General features: G+C 50.3%; 1 protein-coding gene and 1 long non-coding RNA gene across 2 annotated transcripts in view; one reads left to right on the forward strand and one right to left on the reverse strand.

The window, feature by feature from the left end:
• Positions 1 to 7,453: 7,453 nt before the first annotated feature.
• On the reverse strand, positions 7,454 to 13,935 carry LOC143667522 (uncharacterized). Its single transcript, XR_013168079.1, has 2 exons — positions 13,787 to 13,935; positions 7,454 to 8,313 (listed from the first exon to the last, which is right to left on the reverse strand). It is a non-coding gene; the product is annotated as an uncharacterized LOC143667522 (long non-coding RNA).
• A 28-nt stretch (positions 13,936 to 13,963) lies between these two features.
• EMP2 (epithelial membrane protein 2) overlaps positions 13,964 to 24,064 on the forward strand; it is a 38,786-nt gene continuing 28,685 nt past the window's right edge. The window contains exon 1 of the mRNA XM_077141829.1: positions 13,964 to 14,099. The gene's annotated coding sequence lies outside the window, so the exon portion shown is untranslated. The remainder of the gene's footprint in view (positions 14,100 to 24,064) is intronic.

Raw genomic sequence — 24,064 nt, forward strand, 5'->3', positions numbered from 1 at the left:
CCTGCCCATCTTTTGATACTATAAAACTATCAGAACTACTGCAGCTCAGGGAGACAGAATTTGGGGCTGATAGGAGATCCATCTGATCTCCTGCTTTGTGCCTAACACCAAACTCTTTCTCTTTTTGAAACCCCATTGTCTCAGGAATTGGTCATTTGAGTGCATTGGGCAGGAAACGCACTGCCTTTGTCCTGTAACACCACCATCCATTACCTAAACATTTCCATCATTCCAAATAGGAACGCTGTACTTTTTTTTTTTTTTTTTGCATGGACAGGCTCCGGGAATCGAACCCGGGTCTCCTGCGTGGCTGGTGGGAATTCTGCCACTGATCCACCGTTGCCCGCCTGGAACCCTGTACACTTTAAGCCTTAACTTCCCATTCCCTATGCCCACCTCATGTCCCGGTAATCTATATTCTAGATTCTGACGATATGAGTTTGCTTATTGTTTCAAACCAGTGAGATGATACAATATTCGTCCCTTTGTGTCTGGTTTATTTCACTCAACCTGGTGTCAGAATCGCATTCCTTTTAAAGGGCTGAAGAATATTCCGTTGTGTATATACACCACATTTTATTTATCTGTTCATCAGTTGATAATCATTTGGGTTGCTTCCCTCTGTTGACGTCATGATCTCTTTTTATTAGCTGGGGAAATGGAGGCACAGAGGAGTTGAGACGCTTGTGAAAGTCCCCCCAGCTAAGCTGTGTGGTCTGCTGCTAGACCCTCTGTCTTCACCACTGGATTCCACTTGTAGGTGCTAAAGGCCCCCTAGCACCCAGCTGAGACTTCCTCCTGGTGGTCATCAGAAAGGCTGGACAGGACATGGAAAGAGCTTGGCATTCTTGCTCCGTAATTTGACACTATTCATTCCATACCTGTGGATGGCCTTCGGCCACCTCCTAGCCTGCGGGGGTGTAGGTGGCCTCACTTTGGCTAATACAAACCAAACCACTGGCCGCTCTCCCACACTTTTGCATGATCGCTAAGAGTCCTCACACTCCTAAGGCCAGTGCCTGACCCTATGATGTGGTTGGACTTGACCAACACACGCCATGTTCTGGGGTCCCAAATGAGGACGAACTCTGCGACCTGCTGTAGGAAAAAGTCCTTCTCAGTTTAATGGGGCCATGATCCCCCTGAAGGTCTGGTTAAAAGGCAGATTCTAGTTTGGGAGGTCTGGGGTCTCGAAGGCTGGTGCTGCGGTTGGGGAGCACGCTTCGAGGAGGACCCTGGTTCTCAAATTTGGCCACACATGCAACCACCTGGGCAGCATCACAAAGACTGCGGATGCCTGCCCCGCCCCAGAGACTTTGATGTCATTGTGATGGGTTGTGGTTAAACAGTGCCTTGCCCAGGTCTCATCTAAATTAAATAAAAATCTGAGAGAGGGTATCTTGGGAGTGTTTATGTTTTTAAAAGCTTCCCAGGTCTTTTTTTTTTTATAACATAACAACATACAAACACAAACATTCTTACCATATGATCATTCCATTCTTGGTATATAATCAATAACTCACAATATCCTCACATAGCTGTATAGTCATCACCATGATCATTTCTTAGAACATTTGCATCAATTCAGAAAAAGAAATAAAAAGAAAAAAGAAAAAAACTCATACATACCATACCCCCTACCCCTCCCTCTCATTGACTGCTAGTATTTCCATCTACCCAATATATTTTAGCCTTCGTTTCCCCTATTTTTTTTCTATACCCCTTATCACTCCCTTTCATTGATCACCAGCATTTCAATCCACTCAATTTATTTCAACATTTGTTCCCCCTATTATTCACTTATTTTTAATCCATATGTTTCACTCATCTGTCCATACTGTAGATAAAAGGAGCATCAGACACAAGGTTTTCACAATCACACAGTCACATTGTGAAAGCTATATCATTATACAATCATCATCAAGAAACATGGCTACTGGAGCACAGCTCTACATTTTCAGGCACTTACCTCCAGCCTTTCCAATATACCTTAACTAAAAAGGTGATTTCTATATAAGCGTAAGAATAACCTCCAGGATAACCTCTTGACACTGTTTGAAATCTCTCAGCCACTGACACTTTATTTTGTCTCATTTCTCTCTTTCCCCTTTTGGTCAAAAAGATTTTCTCAATCCCTTGATGCTGAGTCCCAGCTCATTCAAGGGTTTCTGTCCCACATTGCCAGGAAGGTTTACATCCTGGGAGTCATGTCCCACATAGATTCCCAGGTCATTTTAAAAAACACCCAGGGTTGAGAAACACTGGTGTAGAAAAATGGTTGTCACACTGAGTTCTCTCATGACCTTGGTTTTCTTTGGAGGTACCCCGGGGGACAGAGGGGCCTGCTGAAACACCTCCTTAGCTCTGCTTTATGCATTCTGTTCTGCACAGTAGGGGGAAAAAAACTTCTGCTAATGAAAGAAAAACAAAACAAGGTTGAAAGCAAGTGGTGTGAGCAGAAATCTGTTAGCAAGAGCACTTGGTTCTTCTTCCATGTTGGCTCCTGGTCAGCCATGTGACCCTGGACAAGTCCGGTCTCCTCCCTGAGCCTGTTCCCTTCACCTCAGTGTCCCCACATGCTAAAAACACTAATTCCTAGCCCTGGAGATTCTCACTTGGGAGTTTTGGGAAGAAGGTCAGGAATGTGAGTTTTTAACAAGCATACTGCCCCACCAACCTCCCTCCCCAGCACCCCTCCCTGCCCCAGGTACTCACCTTGATTGTGTACATTTGGGAAAAACAGATCTCTATGCTCCCTTCCAGCTGTGCCTCTCCGTGACATTCTGGTCACCTCTCCAGCTTCCCAGGCTCCCTTCAACTCTGAGTGCTACCTCTCACCTGGAGCCTCCCCCTCTGGCTGGCAGACTGTGGAGAGCCAGCAGGGAGCAGGGTGGCTGAGGAACTGGGCTCCTGAGGACCCCAACACCTGGAGCTGGGTGGTGGAGAGTGGGAACATCTAGAGGACATTTCAGTGTGCGTGAGGGGCAGGGGGGCTATGTCAGGGAGCCAACTCCTTCTTAACCCTTAACCAAATGCCCATGTGCCAGTTTTCTTGCCTTAACCAACTGTCCACTTACCAGTTTTCAAAATCTGGGTTCAGCCATGGAGGCCCTGGCATACCTGTTTCCAAGCCAAAGTTCCAATGCCTAATAGGCATTGATAATCCTGGAGCAAAGACTGAGTTTGGGAAGCCCTGACATGTGCTTTCTGGTGCCATGCTGAGTTGGGGTGAGCTGAAAGTGACCCCATATATGCAGATGGAAGGTGGTCAGCGCCTTTTCCTTCTCGAGGGTCTGATGACCTGCTCAGACGTTCCAGGTTCCAATTCACTACATGATCCCTGAACAAGACTTGGATGTCCATTCTAGAACCTTCCAAGCCTAAAGCACATCTCTTCAGAGAGGCCCTCCCTAGCTGTCCTGAGTCTGAAGTTGCTACAATTTATCTCTCCAAGTCTGTTGTTTGTCTTAAAACTTTTTTGGTAACTTTATCACTGATCTTTTTTTGCTTCTTTAAGAGCAACATGTGAGAATATGGCGGCTTGTTTCTTTACTTATTTATTTTATGGCTCCCACGCCAGACTGCACCCTCTGCTTGATGCCGTACCATGTCATTTGTATTCACCACTGCATGTCCAGCACCTACTACAGAGCCCGGCACATGGAAAGTCCTCAGTAAATAGTTGTAAATAGTAAAGGAAGCAGTGCCTCTCAAACTTTAACCTGCAACGATTCACCTGGAAATCATGCTAAAATGCAGACTCTGACTTGTGGTGTGAGCAGAAATCTGTGTAGCAGGAGCACTTAGTTCTCTTTTCATGTTGGATTCTGGCCAGCCATGTGACCCTGGACAAGTCCAGTCTCCTCTCTGAGCCTGTTTCCTCATATATGCAAACTCCTTTAAGACTTCCAATAAGAATCTGCCTTTCCAACAAGCTCCCAGTTAGGCTGATGTGGTGTGTGGGGGATGAAGCATTCCCTTTCCAGCTGTCCATCCCACAACTCACAGTGTCCCTTAGATTTCCCACTGCCCAAAACCTGAAGAGTAGATTCAAGTATTTCAGAAGCAAGAAATGGGCTCTGGAAACCCAAGACAGGATTAATAAAGAATTAGGAGGAATTGCATGTAACAGAAGAATTAAAGATGTTCTAGAAGCTTAGCTGAACATGGCTCACCAGCATTTCAGAGGTATTATATCCATACAGAATCCAGCTCATCTGGACCAAGGCGGGGGGTGGGGTACTGAACAAAAATGACCCTGCTCTGCCTGCCCAGGATTTCTCCTGATAGGTAGATGAGCTGTTCCAGGGCTGGAAAAGTTCATTGTTAGCCCAACAGCTCTTTACCATTCCTCAAAGCCAAGTCCACCATGCACATCCCAGCAGTTTCACATACTTGGCCTGGTTGCTCCAGGCATGTGCACGCCACGTTGCCTTGGGGATAGCTGTCCCCTCACTTCATCCTCAAGGATTCACACGAAGTTCTTTTCAACTGCAGAGAGATGCAACTGCAGGAAAAGGTGTAAAGAAGGATTTTATAAAGCTTAACAGTAGATCATTTTTCTTGCTTAATTTAGCTATTTACATATATTTTAGCTTCTGAATGATAGAAATATCCAGCAAAAGCATTTGTGTCATTTTATATTCACTGCTATGCATTTGGTGTGAGTTAAGAATTGTAAAGAAAAGAGTTATGGGCTCCATCAGGCTGGGACTTCCCCCTGGGGCGGTTATCTGCTGCCTTTGTTACGCAAGGTTATCTGCTGCCTTGGTTATGCAAGGTTGTAACTGCTGGAGGAAGTTTATCTAAGAATGCAACTGAGAAGGTTGAGTAAGGGAGTTTTGCACAACGAGACAGCTGCTTCTTGCATGAAGCAGCTCCCATGACTCATGCGCGAAAAATGTTTGTTATCTGCTTCTTGCAAAATGTTTGTTACCCATGCTCAACCCTCACCCCCCTCCTCCTACCCCTTAAAAGCTTCCCCAAACCCAGGCTCGGGGCTCTCTGTTCCTGCGTGTTCAGTGAGCCCCACGCATGTGTGGTAAATAAACCCCTCGCGTGTTGCATGAGAGAACGTCTCTTGGAGTCCTCCTTTGCGTGGCAAAACTCTCGAATTCTTACAAAGGTAGCCCAACTGAGCTGCTGCTGCTCTCCTGTGGCCCACCTCTGGATGCAGGTAAGGTGATCCTCCATCAGGTAAGAAGATCTTTCTCGATAGGAGTCTAACTCACCATGTGCCTAGGATTTCAGGAAATCCAGTGTTAAATGTGATGCTCAATTACTCTGGCCACATTTGGTTAAAGGACTAATAGTGTTTCTCAAAGTGGGTCCCCATAATAAATACGCAGAGTCCTGTGTCCTACCCCAGACCTACTGTACTGGAATTTTAGAAACAGGGCTCAGGAATCTGTTAACAGATTTCTGGGGTGATTCATAGGTGCATTTACCTTTCACAGTCTCTAGGCTAATATATTTACTTCTTCTTCCATCTACATACTTTCCATTTCCTTTTGTGTCAGCTCTAATATGTGGTTTTTATTGTAAACTGCCTTAAATCCCTTTTGGAAGCAGATAGGCCAAGTAAATACATGAGACTTCATACCACCTTTGACTCTTTGATGGTCTTCCTGTAAACTTATCCATCACCAAAGTACAGCCACCCAGTGAATTCTTATTTATTGCTTAAATTGAACCAACCCGTTTCTAGAGTTCAGTCCCTTCCCAGCACTTTAAGAAACATGTGCACCCAAACTCCGTGGGCTCTACTTATGGACCAAGCCCTGCCCTCCACATCTGGCCCCCAGAGAACTGCCCATTGTATCTGACCCCCAAACTCTTCAGACCGCTAAATAATATCATGTTCTCTAAACATCTCCCCAAAGGAGCCCTTAAGTCCCCTTTGACTTATTCTCCTAGACCCCCAGCATTCCAAAGTATGAAGGGAAGCTTAGATTCCAAGTTATTATTATTTCTTGTCACCTAATTTCTCCACCTGAAGTCCACTCTTGCCTTCTCCAACCCCCTCCTTCCAATAGCCATTCCAATCATGTCACGACCTAATTAAAACCTTCAATGATATTCCATTGCTCCTAGAATGAAGCTCCAAACCTTACTTTAGCCCGACGTCTTCCCCAGCCTCATCTTTGCTCTCCCCTCTCCAGCCACACTGGCCTTCTTTTCAGACCCGCTGACCTGCTGTGTTCCCATCCATATGGCCTTTGCACGGCTGTCTCCCTGACCCGGGGCACTCTTTCTCTACTTTTGACCAGTCAATTCCTACTTAGCCTTTGGGTCTCAGGCCTAAGCCCCAGCCCCATTTCCTCAGGGAAGCCCTCCCTGGTGTCTCTGCCTAGGCTGAGTCCCCTTGGCAGGTTCACAGAACATTGTGCTCCTCTTCCTTCACAGCACCCTTCTCATGCCCATACACTTAGATTTAGATGAGTGACTACTTAATTAATTATAGCTAGGGTCTTGTACATCTCCATTTCCCTGGGATGGCTTCTATTTATGCTTATTGGCCCACTACAATTAGTAATATGCTTTCTACAAAAAGTAAATGCTTTCTTTCTCAAAAGCATCCAACTTTGGATGGTAAATTACATGGCCATCCTAGTGACAGTCCATCCCACCAGACTGTAGGCTCTATAAGGTCCATAGCTGGTTTGTTTCTGCTCATTGTTGTAGTCACAGTGCCTGACCCTGTGTTATAAAGAAGGGGCTTGTTAAATAAGTGCTCCAGAGAACAAGGCAGAAGTTGCATGGCCTTGGAAACCACATAGTCCCTTGTCCACCATATTTTGTGGGTCTACTGGACACCAAGTGATGACCCCAACCCTCTCTGTGGGTTGAGTGTCAAAGAATTTATAGACATGTTTTAAAACTGCCACATATCCTCCAAGGACTAGCATTTCATCCATCCATCCATCAAGTATTTATCAGTTGCATTGACCCTGCCTGTAGTTGCCTGGCCTGTGCATGGCACAGGGGGCCCAGCTGAGGGGAAGGATGAAATCCAGCCTCCTGACTTGGCTAGGGTTGCATCTGCCTGGAGGGAGAGGCATTTTGTCTCTTTTGCCAAACTGGTGCCCTGAAAGGACACCTTTTTCCCAAATCATTGGTTCAGAAGGAAGACCTTTTTCTAGTTTTTGCAAAGGCCCTGTAAAGGTGAGCAGACACCCTGATGGGTCAGACACAGGTGGAAAAGCCAGGAGTAAGATGGATAAGATCTCTGCCCTTGACAAGCTTGCATTCCAAAGGGGAATGGAGTCAACAGAGAAGTAAGGAGGTCAATAAAACGTCATCAAAGACAATGATGGAAAAAAAGCCCATCTACTCAGCCTTGTGCTTTGGGGGTTGGAGGCAGGGGTCAGGGCCAGGTCTGGCCTTAGCCTGGATGACCACCTCTCAGGGGTTATCAAGTGTGGAGGGATGAACAAGAGCAATTGACCCAGGCTCTGTCCAAAAAGATTTTAATCCCACATAAAGTGGAAATTCCAGACTCTCAGAGTGCCAGGACTTTCAGATTAAGAGTCTTCCCAGTATAGTTCAAATACCTTCCTGCCCAGAGGCATGGAAACAGACACCAATTTCCAGGTCTCCTCTGGACTATCATCCTTTGAATTTTGAACCGTGAGACCCAAGCGGTGGCATGTGTCTTCCGTAGAAAGTGTCAGACATCCTTACTTCATGTATTAGTTTCTTAGCGCTGCTGTAACAAATGACCAGGAATACAGTGGCTGAAAACAACAGAAAATTATTCTCTGGTAGTTCTGGAGGCCAGAATTCCAAAGCCAAGGCATCAGTAGGCCCAGACTCCCTCAGAAGGCTCTAGGGAAAACCCTTCCTGGCCTCCTCCAGCTTTCTGGTGGCTCCCGGAAATCCTTGGGGTTCTTGGCTCATAGCTGCATCACCCCCCCATCTCTGCCTGTCTTCACAGACCTTCTTCCCCTTGTGGGTCTCTCTGTGTCCTCTCCTTTTCTTACCATGATGCAGTCGTTGGATCAGGGCCCATCGTAATGCAGTAGGACCTCATCCTTACTTGATTATATTTGCAAAAACCCTATTTCAAATAAGGCCACGTTCGCAGGTCTAGGGGCTGGAACTTGAACATACCTTTTTTTTGGGGGGGGGGGGGCACAATTCAATCCACTGCACTTCTTCATTCTCAAAGATTCAAGAGAATTAGTGAATCTGGCATGAGTCCTGAGGCCGGGGTTGCCTGGCCGAGCTGAAGGTGGTCACTCAGCATAGAGGGAAGTTTCCCCCGACATATGGCCCAAGAGACAAGTCACGGACACAGAGTTAGCCAGTAACCTGGGGAAAAAACAAAACAAAACATGCATCAGTGTGAAACAGGCTAGCGTTGAGCAGCACATTCCAGGAAAGCAAGGGTTTTCCGATGAGTTCGTTCTCTGCTGTATTCTCAGCATCCAGAACACATGGGAGAGTCACACAAAGTGTACTTTAAATGACAATAATATTTCCCCTGAGCAATTGTTTGGGAGGAAGGGAGGAGAGGATATTTTTGTTTGAAAATTAAAAATAAATATTTAGAAAAGTATAAAGGGTACTCTCCTAGACTGAAGCAGTAAGATTTATGTTCATGTCTGAGATCCCGGGAAAATAAGACACAGCCCTGGAACGTCTTTGATAACAAGGACTTTTTTCCTCCTCCTTTTCAGTGCCAATCCATTCTCCCCTCTTTTAAGATGATGGCCCAAGAAAGCTGTCCTCCCTGCCATGCTGGGGATACCTGGGGACTTCCTTTTGTAACTTGTAAAGAACATTCTGAGTCATCCTGGGCGCCAGACTTTTGGGTGGGAGTGCTGCTGGTGGTGGAGAACAAACTTCTCCCACTGCTTGTTGCTCTTTCTGACTGTATTTCAGGGAAATTCAAATCTGGGAGAGCTCCAGAGCTCAGTCCCTTTGGTACCAAATATCCTGATGAAAACTGGGAACCAGGGTCAAGCAGTCAGATGTTTTGGGTCCAAAATGCCAAATAGTGTGCATAACGGGGAAATTCCAGTCAAAACCTCTTGCGTTTGTTCTGCTCATTTCACATTAATGTCCATTACACGTGATATCTTGAAAAGCCACGGAATCTGAATACAACAGGGTTAAGGGCTGTATCTCCAGAGGTTTTGAAATCCCGTGGCCGTGTCTTGGGTGATCAGTCAACCTCTCTGTCATAAGTCAAAGGGGCAACATACGTATTGTCAATGCTTATTGTATTTGTAGGAAGTTTTACCACAGCAGGTTGGATGCATTTCTGCCACCCAATCAGAGACAAGAAGACAGTAAAAGTTAGGCACTGAAGCAACGGCTCCATCCCCCAGCCCCAAAGAAAAGAGATGAGACCCAGAGCTCTAAGCTTTGAGTTGGAAAATACCAGGCTGTTCTCTCTGCTGGAAACCATTGTCTCCATTCCACCCTCAACCAAGCTGTGGAGGTGGGAGACAAGGAGGAAATGGTCTCAAGAGAGCACATTTCTCAGATCCCACTCCAGGAACTCTAGGCTCTTTGGACAGCAGAAGCTGAGGGGTTTCTTAGGGCATCTGGCAGCCAGCTGAGCCAGGCTTAGGGGCACTGATGACAGGGCTTTCAGCTGGTTTACTACTAGGTTTCCTGTAGCTTTCACACTTGGGATTTTCCTGGGTAGCTCTTGTCTGGATGATCCTACTCTGCCTTTGAAAGAATACAGCCAAAAGAAAGGGCGTTGCTTGGGCGGACTTTGAAGATCCTTGCTCTATTCCAATATCCAGAAGCATTGACAGCTGTAAGCCAAGTTCCAAGGCAGAGCTGGACCTGAGAAATGAAGTGATGAGCCAAGGCGACATGGCTGATGGGAAATTTTTTGCTGCTTGGCAGTGTGACTTCCATTGCCAATGAAGTGTGAGCATGCAGACAGAAGCTTTGAGAACGAGTGCAACTCAACAGCTTATTTTTCCTTTTCTCCTGAGCCTCAGACAGTCATGATCCAAATAGAGGCCACTTTATCAGCCTAGAGCTTGAGTTCAAGATGACAAGGCCACATGGCCACAACCAACCCTTAACGGATACATGAGGAAGGTTTATCAGTATTTGTGGTAAGCCACAGAGGTTTCGGAATCATGTGTTATCATAGCATACCCTAGCCTATCCTGACTTATATTACAAAGGCTACAACTGGAATCCAGCCCCTCAAATCTAAGTCAGCAGAGATTACCTATATTCTTAGTTTGCATATTAGTTACATATCGCTGCATACCAAATCACCCTGACATTTATCAGTTTAAAGCAACATTTATTTTCTCACAGCTTTGTGGGTCAGAGATCTGGGCATGGCTTAGGTGGATCCTCTGCCTCAGGATTTCCCACAAGGTTTCGAGTTGAAGTGTCAGCCAAGGATGGGTGGCTCATCTGAAGGCTCACCTGGGGAAGGGCCTGTGTCCAGGCTCACATAACTGTTACAGCATTCAGATGTCTGTGGATTGTTAGACTGGGGCCTCAATTCCTAGCTGTCCTTACTTCTTTGCTATGTGGACCTCTCTAACACAGCGGCTAGCTTCGTGGAAGCCAAGGAAGCAAGAGAGTCTGCTAGGGAGACAGAAGTCAAGTTTCTTTGTAACTTAATCATGCAGGCGGCATCCCACCACTTTTACCTCTTTCTGTTCATTAGAAGTAAGTCATTGGGTCCAGCCCATTCTCAAGGGAAGGTGATTACTAAGCACGTTGCACACCAGGAAGCGGAATAACTAGGGGTCACCTTGGTGGACTACCTACCACAGTTTGTTTTCATTCAAGGAAATGGTTATTGAATGGGAGTTTGTAAAACTCCAGGCATCTAACAAGATTAAACTGACCCACCAGGCCAAAGCAAGTTTGGATGGTTGAATCATGTTCACATCTAATCCATTCCCATCATGTCTTTATGGATTTATGGATGTCTTTCATCTCCATCTTCCTTGACAAGAGCCCACATTATCTTCTCCATTATCTATTCTGTTACAATTTCAAATTCTGTGAAGCTATTTTAAGATTAGGGATCACATTTACCCCCAGGCGTGGACACACCCAGTCATTCTTTCCGAGAAGAGTCAACAGGAGCAACTTAGAAGAAACTGCCAGAACCCACAGGCACTTGTGGATTTCTCAATTATCTTCTCTCCCCACCCCTGGCCCACCTTCCCTCCTTTCTCTACGGCCTTCCATACCCTCAGATGCCTTCTTTAGTTTTCCAATGAAATAATCCTTTCATCAGTGAAACAACCAACATTCAAGCCTCGGTGGCATACAGCAGTAAGCATGTGTCTCTCATTCACACATCTGCAGCCCGGCTGGAGCCACTCCGTGTCCCAGACTTGAGTCCCAGGTCACCAGAGCAGGATAGCTCTGCTATCTTCTGGGGCCAGCGGGTCTATCTGCAGGATATTTCATTCATGGAGATGGCAAGAGTACAAGATAGCAGCCCAACTTTGAAACCCATCTCCAAACTTTGGGTGTGTCATGCTGGCTAATGTATCTCCTTGGCCAAAGCAAGTTGCATGGCTCCAGGTGCATGGAGCCTGCTCCAGGTCAAGGGGAGGGGTGAGTATGCTCTGCCACGAGTCTTGGCTAGGGCATGGACGTATACGACGACTGCTACTACAGAGGTGAAGATCGGGACCCAGAACTCAATCGGCCACACTCTTACTTCTCCCGCACAGCATGCTAGTTTCAAGTTTATTATTGAAACTCTAAGATTTGGGGTCCAAGTGGGTATCAGGCGGTTTCTGCTTCTGATCCTACTGCAGTGGCAGGAGAATCTTTAAGAGGAGAGAACTGAGAGGAGCAGGGAGCAGGTGAAGGGGACATGTGTTTGTCTGGAGATGGTTTGGGAACAAGGGAGAGGAGCGATCAGTCCATTCCCTCCTTTGGGTCCCGGAGCAGCATCGGCCTGGGGAGTGATTCTAGGTGGTGCAGGGAAGAGGTTGCATAGGTGAACCACAGAATGAGCACGCGATTCCCTTTCCAATGATCTTGCAATGGAAGAATCCTAGGGTGCCTCTCACTCTTACTGCTCGCCCCGTTTAATAGATCCTAAACCTCAGGCTTAAGGACTCCTTCAGGCCAAAGTGTCCAGTGAGAGTTTAAATAACGCTGTTTTATTTTGGTAGTGTTTACGTCTGTAAGTTTGTCTTTTATTTTGGCAGATGGTGCTGGTTTCCTGTTTGCTGTGGTCATATAGGGCTTCCTTTTAAAATAAATATACTTAAATAAACAGAGAGTTGATTAAAGAAAAATGGCCAGGTGGTAGGTGGAGGAGATGGAAAGTACAGCTCAAGCTTGGCTGGTATTTGATAAATCCTGGCATAGTGGGCCCAAATCCATGCTCCGTCCTTTGCATAGGGCCTTTGGGCAAGTTATAGAACTTCTCCAGGCCTCAGGGCCTTCCTGGATTCAAATCACCTCTTTTGCAGGGCTGTTGTGTTTTATCAAAGTTAATGTTTGTACAGGAACCAACAAATGGCAAGAGATGGACCCTCTCCAGCCCCTTCCAGGATGTCTCCACTTCTGGGAGAGTGTTGCAGATTTCTCTCTTCTTTAGGTGGCCATGTGACCGTGTGGCTGTGTGGCCACAGGACAGACAGGCACCACCGTCCCTCTGGGTGGGGGTGGGTCCCGCCCAGTCCTCTGCAGTGGTCAGACCCCAATGACCTCCCCTTTTATTTGGGGACTTTGTGCAAATTACCTTTAGGCTCCCACGACTGCCTGCCTGCCCCCTCTCCAACTCTTATTCTCCCACAAAAAAAAATTTCTTGTTTGGAGAATAAGAGAGTTGATTAGCCATAGAATTTCAGAACTAAACAAAAGAGAGTCAGAAACACAGACACTGGGCTAGGTGGGGAAACTCAGGACTTGTGGGAGGGAGGGGCCCTCTGGGGGAGGGTCTCTAATCCACGGAAGACCTCTAATGTAGAGCCCAAGCGGCCCCCGAGTCCTACAGGTCTCCAGCAGGATTGAAAACAGGTGGTTAACAAAACATTTCTCCGAGACGTCCCAACGGGATCACAGATGGCATGCACAGTGCCTCAGCATTTCTTCAAAGGGTTTTTAATTCTCCCGTCAGTGCCACAAGTCTATGGCACCGTGTTCTTGCGTGTGCAAACATTACCTTGTTAGAAGTTTAAAATATATTGCAATATTTTGTGACCCGGTTTTGTAATTTCTTCAGGTTATTTTTTGAATACACTAAGTTCACACACACACACACACACACACACACACACACACATTCCTCCAGGGCAGGTCTGCCCTCTTAGCTTCTACATGGGGAAACTGAGGCCGGAAAAAAGGCAGTACCTTGTCTCCTGATGTCCTTTTCAGGAACAGTAAAGCCCAAGACTGTGGGTTCAAAGTATATGAATAGTGTTTTGTATCTGATGATGGGAGACGCAGTGAACTGGGAGGACGGGGACCGGGCATCCTGGAGGAGCGGTGGGACTTGGTTCCTGGGTGCCTTGCCCTCCCCTCCACCCAAGGCCGGGACTCCGTGTCAGGTAATAAAACATCACTTACTACGTGCCAGGCTGTGCGTGTATTTCTCGCTTTGGGTCTTACAGCAACCCATGGAAGGAGGTGCTCCGAACACTGCCGTTTGCAGCAGAGTTAGCTGAGGCACGGAGAGATTAAGGACTAAACCTTAATAAAGGGGTCAGGGAAGGGGTTTTAACGCAGGCACCCAGACTCCAGGACCCTCCTTCTTAACCCTTACCCGAAGGAAAGAGAAGAAAAGGAGAGAAAACGGGAGGGGAAGGGAGGTGGAAACCTGTAAGGGGGCGTGCAGCGAAGAGAGACTTGTAGCTTCCGCGGAGCTTTCCAAACTTGGCCGGAGTTAAGGCGAGCGGCGGGCGCCCCGGGAAGGCCTTTCCCTCCAGGGCCCCCCACCGCCTTCTGCGGGCCCTCCCACTCCGGTCTCCCGGCTCCTGACATCACGGCCCGGGAGGCGGGATCCGGGAAGGCGGGGGACGTGGGGAAGAGGCGGGAGCGCAGTCCCAGCCCAGAGCTTCAAAACAGCCCGGCGGCCTCGCCTCGCGCCCCAGCCGGTCCGTCTGTCCAGCCGCCAGCGCCTTCCCCGTGCGGTGAGGTTGGGGCGCGTCCCGGGAGCGGCGCGCGGGGGCGCGGGGCGACATCTGGGGGCGACGTCGGGGGGCTCCCGGGCCGTGCGCGCGGGGAGAAGCCCGGGCGCGAGCTCCCGCGAGTGATTGGACCGAGAGCGGTCCCTGGAATTGGTGGGGGGCAGGGAGGGAGCCCCAACCCCCAAACCGACGACTCCTCTGCCAGACTGCGAGGGGCGCAGGCTTCCCGCCTGCCGCAGACTCGCTGGGGACCCCGAATTCCAGCTCCCCACCCCCGGACGACTTTCTTCGCCTTTTTTGCCCCGAGGCAGGCGGGAAAACTTTGGGGAGGAGTCGGGGCGGCCCCCCTCGCCCCCGCGGACCCCACTCCGGGGCTGTCGGGCTCCAGGCCACTCTCCGCGTGGCTCGAGGAACCCCGCGCCTGTACGCACCCACCCCCCCCCCCCGCTCCGAGCGGGCGGGACGGCTGCGTCCAGGCGGGGTCACGGGTGCTCCCGCGCAGCGCACCCCTGCCCGGCGCCGTCTTCGTTGCGCCCCCCAGCGGCGAGGAGCAGCGTTTCGCTTTGGCGCGGCGGAGGAGGCTGGGACTGCTAGGATGACATCTGCCCCTTTCCCCACTCTGGTCGGGAATGGGGGGCTTTGAGGAGGAGAGAGCAGAGTCCCATCCATATGGGAGGTGACCCCAGGAGACGAAAGGGCCGGAACTCGGAGTGTAGCCCATACGCCCTCCCCCAATCTAGCCTCCTAAATATACTAGCCGGAGAGCCTTAAGGTTGCAGTTTGGGGCTGGCATGCAGAACTCACACATAGGACTATTTGGGACACCCTAACCTGAGAGAGACCCCCAAAAAGTAAGGCCCTCCTTCCAGGCCCCAGAGCCCACCCCGTAATTTGGGCCAAGGCTGACAGTTTCGCCTTGGAGAAAGGAGCGCTGCCCCTCCTCCTCTCCCTTCCCCCCCCCAGGGCATTTACCTCCCAAGATGTGTGAGTGTGAAGAGGGCGGGAAGGGGTCCGTTGGTCTTTAAACTTTGGTGTGGTCCAAACTACAGAGACAGGGCCTATAAGAGGGCAGGCCAAGCCAAGGAAGATAAGAGACTTGGAGAGGGACTATAGAAGCTTCCAGCCACCTCCACACTTTAGTCTGAATCAGAGGAAATCCCAGAACCCCCTAGAGAACCTGCTGTTGCTGGCCACCTCTCCGTGGAATTTGGCTGCCAGATGAGAAGGAGGAAGGAGGATAAGGAAGGGACAGGATCCTGGGAATGGGAGAAGGATGGAGCATTTCCCATGGCTAGTGACCCCCCTCCCCCTTCTTCCCCAGAAGCCTCACGAGCTGTTCTGTTTCCATCAGAATTCCCAGGTGGTAGATGGGGACACCCAGGCCTGAGATATTACCGGTTCGGTGGCCACTGAGAAAGCAAGTGCCCAGCCCAGCTTTTGAACCTTGACCTGCAGCCCCCTTGCCCTCCTGTTTTTTTTCACCCAGAAATACCTTGACACGTTGGAGGGGATGGTGGGAGACCCTGCAAGGAACACATGGGCCCAGGTGCCTGCCAGGGTCTTCCCCGATGCTGAGCTCACAGCCAAGGGAGGGGTATGGGGGGAGGGGCATGGGGGAGGGACATGGGGGTGGCAGGAAGGTGTGGAACCTGTTTTCCCACTGACGGTTTTTGGATTGTGGCCTCCACCCCCGCTAGGGATCCGGGAGAGTACGGGTGGGAGGCAGACAGCAGGCTGCCTGCCCTAGAGTCTCCTCTGCTCCTTAAGTGGAGAAACTGGGATTTGCCTGGAAGCCATGGAGGTGGCCGGGAGGGTGGGTAAGGGCAGGGCGAAGCTGGCGCGATGGAAGCAGTGGCAGGCAGGGGTTGCAGCTTTGGGGCCGGCACTGCCCCACCCGGAGCCGGCAGCGCCCCAGATTCGGCTTGGTGGCATCCGGTTGTTAGAACTGGGCCCATCCACCCTTCGCCCCACCTGACAGGCAATTACATGTTTACAAGGCCCCTTTGTCTTCCTGGAGTGGAAGTGAACGTCTCACCTAGATTTCTCTTCTCTGCCTCCGGGAGGATATCTCCACAGCATGAGTTATAATCACGTGCCTGTTTGCACAAACTTTCAATTTTCCAGCAACAGGTAATTTGCTGGGACGCTCAGGGTCCAGCTTCTATCCTGCCCTCCCCTCCCTTCCCGTGCCTGGGCCCTGCGGCTTTCCTGGCTGCTGCGGGCACCGGAAAGGCTGGCCCTTTGTCGCAGTAAACCCCACCAGGCATGACCAGGAAGGAAGGGTCTGTCCAGACAAAAATATATAAATGTAGTTCCAGGCCCGTCAGGGTGGTTGGCTGCTGGCTGATTGGTGAGGTTTGTTTGGGAGGCAAGAGGCCAGCCACCCTACTGGAGGGGCGGGCCCTGATAATTCCGTGTGTGTGTGTGTGTGTGTGTGTGTGTGTGTGTGTGTGTGTGTGTGTGTGTGTGTGAGAGAGAGAGAGAGAGAGAGAGAGAGAGAGAGAGACAGAGAGAACACATGGCCTGATAATTCCGTGTGTGTGTGTGTGTGTGTGTGTGTGTGTGTGTGTGAGAGAGAGAGAGAGAGAGAGAGACAGAGAGAGAGAGAGAGAGAGAGAGAGACAGAGAGAACACATGGCCTGATAATTCCGTGTGTGTGTTTGTGTATGTGTGTGTGTGTGTGTGAGAGAGAGAGAGAGAGAGAGAGAGAGCGAGCGAGAGTGGCTGCTGTCCAGCCCTGTGGGCAAGTGGGGCCTCAGGCACAGGCTGCGGGGGGCGGGGGGAGAAAGGGCACCTGGATGGCTCTCCAGTCTTGGGAAGGTTCAGAGTGGGGTGGCAGCCATCATCCAAAGGTGGGGTGGGGTCCCAGACCCTGGGATTGGGTAGCAGTGGTTCTAGTAGGAGTAGGAGTTAAAGGTCGGAGAGGGAACCCCGCTCCCACTCCAGGAGGCGGGGGCATGGAGGGGAGCACCCTCCTGGGCTCTCCGCAGCAGCTGCGATGGCGGGAAGAAGGCGTTTGGCATCAAGAAGGACCCTTGCCTCCTGGTTTCATTTTGCCCAGGGAAGGAATGGGGTGGAGGCGCTGGGGGGAGGAGGGCTTCCTGCTCACCCCGGGAGTGGAGGAGTCTGGCTTCCTGCAGGGGTTACCCAAAGAGAGCCATTTCGGCCAGACTGTGGCGGGACTGCTCAGAGGCATCTGGCTCTCGTTAGGGACCGTTCGAGGGGGCAGTCTAAAAATATCCGCGGCGGCTCTGCCACCCAGGGAGAGTGCCGCTGAAACCCGATACTGTAGGCCGGAGCCTGGGGTGGTGACAGCGCTGCTCCTGCGCTGTTTCAGAGTCGCCGGGGCTCTTCCGGGCTGCCAAGCCTCAGGAGCTCTCTGTCTGCAGGGTAGCCATAGGCGTGAGGGTCTTAGAAAGCCGCAGCTTGCCAGGGACTCAGAGAGGTGGAGCGACTTTCCTGAGGTCACACAGCAAGTTGGTGGCAGGACCAAGACGGCAATCCTTCTCTAGGGACGCCTCACTGTGGAGCAGCTGAATGATGGGGATGGTCAGTGGGGTTTCCAGGGCCGCAGGGTTGGGAGAAGAAGCCCTACAGCATGTGTCATCTCTCTGAGCTGCCGAATTCCACATCTGCATACTGACCAGAAGGTGGTGGGCAGAGAGTTGTGCCCAGGCCGTGGGTGGCTGTCGGGGCCCTGGGGACGTTGGCCTGTCCTGGGGTGGGACGTGGGGAGGAAGGAGGCTGGAGGAGAGCCGGTTGAATGAGCCTTTCCTTCCTCTCACTGTTGGTTTTGTCCCGGCGGTATCTCTAATGCTTGATGCATAGCTGCTGAGCAGAACGGTTGAATTCCAGGGCCCTCACCTTCTTTGTGAGCTGGGTTCTGTTGATCTAAAAGAAATCAGAGAGTGACGAGACCCCAGACAAGGGGATAGTCCAGTTCCTGCCCTCCTTGAAACTTGCTAGGACTCCTGGGTCCAGAGCCGAGGGAGGGTCACCTGGGCGGTATTTGGCATCAAGACTGTCCTGAGAAATCTGGGTTATGAAGTACTTATCACGGTGCAGGATATAGAGATGGACAAATTAAGTTCCTCAGTGCACACTGCTTGTTGTCTAAGTAAGTTGTCCAATTAGAAAAGTTGCGTTGAAGATTTCTCTTTCTGAGGTGTGTCATCACAAGCTTCTCTGGTGAATCGTCTTTCCTTAAGATGAAATTAATGAAAAATTTTGCTGTGACTAAATAGGACCGGAAGTTGTCTTGTTAATCTTGTTCTAACGAGTGTTTCCCACACTGAAGATCATTATAAAAGATCCACTGCTGAATGGGGAAAAAGAACGAATGAATAATTACGCCTTTATATTGGTTGGTATTTGAAAAAGATATGTGGCACGCAAATCCATGGTTTCACAGATATTTTTGCTGAAGGTGAGACTGAGGCTGATGCTTGAAACTTTCAAACATTTTCAGAATATTTATGGAATTCAATTATTAAGCACAGGCAGCACTGGGCTTGGCGGGACGGGGGTGACAGCTGATCCGGAGATGGTACGGCGGCTGCTGGACGGACGCATTTTGTCTCTAGACAGCACGACTGATCCCGAAGTATCCGCGAGCTCCCCACCCAAACCCCCTGCAAAGCGGCCCCCGGCGTTCAGCTTCAGACGGGGACCTGCCCCTTAGCGATGAGTCAGTCTCTTCATCTGTTCATCTTTAATGAGAGTGACCCTTCGGTCTCCGTGACCTTGGCCGGTTGTTCGAGAATCAGACGAGCTGATCTATTGATGTATGTGGAAGTGGCTTGGGATGTTTGTGGTTTGCTTGAACCAAAGGAAGGCGGAGGGAGAGGCTGGCTTGCCTCGTCCCTCCTGACGGCTGTCATTAAGCAGCTCTGGGCAGTGAGCTCTGCAGACTTTGGCAAGCAAGAGGGTTTCCCAGGCTCCAGAGGTCACCACCCAGTGAGGGGGGTGCTGAGGCCAGGGCTGGGCTCAGTTGTATTAGTGTCACAGGGGGCCGCCTTAGGGAGGGCACAGTTCCGGGACGTGACAGGGTTTCCTTAGAGCCGTAGGGCTGGAGGTGGGCTCGGAAGAGTCCTTAGAGTCGCACCGAGCAGCCCTCGTCCTGGGAAGGCAGGCAGGAGGGGACAGCGAGCAGCAGGGCAGGAGCCACCAGCACAGGCCCTGCCGCCGGGAGCCGCCTGCAGTGTAGAACACATCGCGGGGAGCACAGAGAGAGCCCACGAAGAGCGGGGGCCTTTGCTTCCACGTCTCGAAGACTCTCGCTGAACAGGCAGGTGTAAGGATGTTCCTGCAGCATTTTTGGAAAGGAGAAAAGAGAAAGGAGTGGACGCAAACTAAAAGCGACCGAAATATCAGTTATATTATGGAATATTTTACAGCAGTTGAAAAGAACAAGGTTCTTCTATGTTTACCAGCATGGTAAGATTTCAAAGACGTTGTTGAATTAAAAAAAAGCAAGTTGGAAAACATACCACTTATATAAAACAAACCAAACACTATTTGTATCGTCTGTGGCCTTTTATGGGTAATGTTTACACAAAGGAAAATGCTAGAAGGACGCGCCTGAATCAGGCGAGGTGGTCACCTCTGATGAGAACGGGGGAGGGGGCTGTGGAAGGATGGGCCAAAGGGGCCCAGCCTCATGTGTGACAGAGAGGGCACATTTATGCGTGACTTCTCTAACTTCGGTAATGAAAAATAGCCTCTGCCTGATGCAATAACCAGTGGCAGTTATTGCAGGTTTCGGGGTGGGGAGCTTGAGTGCCTGAGTTTGCTGTGGGGATTGCACGGTGCAGTGTCTGTAGACATAGAGACTGGCCAGGGCCACTGTGGTCATCCTGGGGCAGGGTAACAGGACTGAGCTCGGGAGGCGTCACGTAGCCCCTACGGGACACCATCTTCGGAGACATGGTGGACTCCTAAGAGACGTGGCCTAAGTGGTTTCCAGCCTGGCATCTGCCAATGCCGCGGCTGGCTGGAGGACAGTGGGTGACAGTGAGTTTCTTGGGTGAGAGCTGGGAGACCACTGGGCGTCTGAGTCCTGAGCTGCAAAGAGAATTCAAGGAGAGGGATAAAGACCCAGGTGTCGGTCCGTGGGCCAGTGGCAGAGGGAGGCCCCGTCCTGTCCCCTGGGGCAGCAGCAGCTGGAGGCTGCAGGACAGGAGCGTAGCGGGGGCTGGGGCAGCTGCTCCCTCTCCCTTCCTGTTGGCTCTGCCGGGAGCCACGTCAGGCCCAAGTGGCATGGTCAGCATCAGTTTAGGTCAGCGTAACACAGGGTCACATTCTTTTAGGCCAGAGCCCGGAAGAGGCTTAGTCACCCACCCGCTCAGGGCACGGCCATTTGGAGATGACTCCTGTAGCCTGCGGGCTCCGCACAGCACTGGAAAGGCTCATCTTGTTATTTTAAGGTGGGTGATGAAAAGGTCTACTCTGAGCAAGTGATGCTGATTTCCTGTTTATGGAGAAAAAAATTAATATCGATTTAAGCTTAATTTGTTTTGAAGGAAAATATGAGTCATGAGTAGCGCCAGGGGTACCGAGAGGGCAGAAATGGTAGCAGTGGGGCAGCTGACACAGTCGATACCCCACCTGGCACTCCCCATCCTCGACTGCCCTGAGGTTGGCTGCTTGTGAGTCACAGCTTCCGCCTCTCCAGAGAATCCCCAGGAACCTCCCCTACCCAGAGATGCCAGGAAACCCCCCCACCCAGAGATGCCAGGAGTCCCCCCACACCGAGATGCCAGGCCCCCCCTAGAGATAACAGGAACCCCCCCACCCAGAGATGCCAGGAACCCCCCCACCCAGAAATGCCAGGACCCCCCCCCCCAGAGATGTCAGGACACCCCCCCCAGAGATGCCAGGAAACTCCCACCCAGAGATGCCAGAAATCCCCCCACACCGAGATGCCAGGCCCCCCCAGAGATAACAGGAACCCCCCCACCCAGAAATGCCAGGACCCCCCCCAGAGATGTCAGGACACCCCCACCCAGAGATGCCAGGAATCCCCCCACACCGAGATGCCAGGCCCCCCCAGAGATAACAGGAATCCCCCCACCCAGAGATGCCAGGAACCCCCCCACCCAGAGATGCCAGGAAACTCCCACCCAGAGATGCCAGGAATCCCCCCACCCAGAGATGCCAGGAATCCCCCCACCCCGAGATGCCAGGAACCCCCCCCAGCCAGCGATGCCAAGAATCCCCCCACCCAGAGATGCCAGGAACCCCCCCAGCCAGCGATGCCAGGAACCCCCCCCACCTAGAGATGCCAGGAACCCCCCCCACCCAGAGATGCCAGGAATCCCCCCACCCCGAGATGCCAGGAAACGCCCCACCCAGAGGTGCCAGGAACCCTCCCAACCCAGAGATGCCAGGAATCCCCCCACCCTGAGATGCCAGGACCCCCCCCACCCAGAGAGGGCAGGACCCCCCCCATCTAGAGATGCCCTCTACCCATCCCCCTTAGCAGGTGACCAAGTGATATGTGAGTACAAGGAGCCCAGCCCCCGCCTCGAGCAGGACAGCCCCTGTGTCAGGCTGAGGCTAGACCCCAGCCTACTCCCCCTCTCTTCCTGCTTCTTCTCCTCCCACAGATTGCATGCCTTCCTTCCCTCCAGTTTTCACCCGAGAGCCTCAGAACACCCTTTGCCCAAGAATCTCTATCTCAGGCTCCACCTCCAGGTAACTCAACCTGGGGTAGGTTGGCATTTGGGCAATGTGGCCTCAGCCAGCCCTCTCCTTCGTGTTTTGCCCCTGGATATCCTAAGGCTTGGGGGCAGAGCTGCGTGGAGGAAACAAAAGATAACAGGGAATGTAAAGGATGATATGACCCATAGTTTCAAACTTCTCTGTTAGACCGAAGGGAGAGATGTTTATGTGGCATAAAATTTATGTTTTGGGTAGCACATTATCTAATTTAACCTGTGTGGTCAGTTCACCTGAGCACCATAGACACATGGAATCCTCAGTAGGGCATGAGATCTTGCTGGTTTGTACAAATTAGTGTGATGCCCTGATACATCCCAGAGTAATTGGGGCAGAGAATAAAAAAGTATTTGCAAAGTCCCACTGGGGGACTAGGGAGAAAGGAGGAAATACTCAACTTCCCCATTCTGAAGAATTCCTGACATTCTCCCAAGCAGTGGACAACCAAATCAATAGGCTAAGCCCTTGATCTTGGGGCTTGCCCCAATGAAACTTACTCCCCTTGGGGGCTGGGGAGAAAGGAGGAAATATTTAACTTCCTAATTCCTAATATTCTTGGCAGTAGTGGGGACAACCCGTTCAATAGGCTGAGCCCTCAGTCTTGGGGATCGCCCCTATGAAGCTTATTCCTGCAAAGGAGAGGCTAAGTCTACTGATGGTTACACCTACAAATCACTCCCGTTGAGCCTCTTTTGTTGCTCAGATGTGGCCTCTCTCTAAGCCAGCTGGGCAGAAGAACTACTGCCCAGCCTCCTATGTGGGACATGACTTTCAGGGGTGTAAATCTCCTTGGCAATGTGGGACCTGACTCTTGGGGATGAGCCAGGACCCGGCATCATGGGAATGGGCCTTCTGGATCAAAAGTGGGAAGAGAGAAATGAGACAAAATAAAGTTTCAGTGGCTGAGAGATTTCAAACAGAATTGAGAGGGTATCCTGGAGGTTATTCTTAAGCATTATATAGATATCCCTTTTTAGTTTATGATGCATTGGAGTGGCTGAAGGGAGGTATCTGAAACTGGTGAGCTGTGTTCCAATAGCCTTTAATCTTGAAGACGATTCTATATAGCTTTGTTTATATAGTATATATATAGTTGTATAACTACATGGCTTTTACAGTGTGACTGTGTGAATGCGAAAACCTTGTGTCTGATGCTCCTTTTATCTACCTTATCAACAGACCAGTAAAACATATAGAATAAAGATGAATAATAGGGGGAACAAATGTTAAAATAAATTTAGATTGAAATGCTGGTGATCAGTGAGGGGGAGGGGTGGGGGTATGGTATGTATGAATTTTTTTCTGTTTTCTTTTTATTTCTTTTTCTGAATAGATGTAAATCTTCCAAGAAGTTATCATGATGATGAATATGCAACTATGTGATGATATTGTGAATTACTGATTATATATGTAGAACGGAATGATCAAAAGTTATGAATGTTTGCGTTTGTTTGGTGTTTTTTGGTATTTAAATAAAAATTAATAAAAAAGTAAATAATAAGGGGAGATAAAGTGTAAAAATTGGGTAGATTGAAATACTGTGGGCCAATGAGTGGCCAATGAGGTAAGGGGTATGGGATGTATGAGTTCTTTTATTTTCTTTTTATCTTTTTTTCTGGAGTGATGCAAATGTTCTAAAAATGATCATGATGATGAATACACAGCTATGTGATACTATTGTGAGCCATTGATTGTATAATATGGTTGGATTGTACGTGGGTGGATATTGCTCAATAAAAATAAAAAAAGATGATGCACGGTGGGCTGTGAATTTTCTGCACCCACCGGTTTCTTGATGGTACAGGGCACGCTGTCCTGGCTACAGGGTCCTGGTGTCAGGAGAGTAAGGGAGGCCCCTCGCCTGAAGAGAGCTGGCCGTGTGAGGGCCCCACGGGGTGGAGAACCCTGTGTAGGCTGAGCCTGGGCTCCCCCTCGGGCCTCGGGACCCCCACCCAGATTCTCCCTGGACCCGCCCCGTGCACTGGTCGGCCTGAGTGGGAGGAGAGAGCACCCCTGAAAAGTACCTTCTTTGCTCCACGGATAGGTGCTTGCATAGCCACAAAACAGACACAAACCCCTGCCCTCTGGGAGCTTCCATTCTAGGGGAACAAGACAGAATGAAATAAATGAATGAAGAGATGAATGAGAATGTAGCAGGTGCTGATGACTGGTAATTTGAAGAAAACAAAACAGAGGGAGATGGGGGCAGGGAGCTAATTTAGATCGGATGGTCCAGGAAGGCTTCTCTG

The sequence above is a fragment of the Tamandua tetradactyla genome, chromosome 23, assembly GCF_023851605.1.
Source record: "Tamandua tetradactyla isolate mTamTet1 chromosome 23, mTamTet1.pri, whole genome shotgun sequence".
In the NCBI taxonomy this organism is placed as follows: domain Eukaryota; kingdom Metazoa; phylum Chordata; class Mammalia; order Pilosa; family Myrmecophagidae; genus Tamandua; species Tamandua tetradactyla.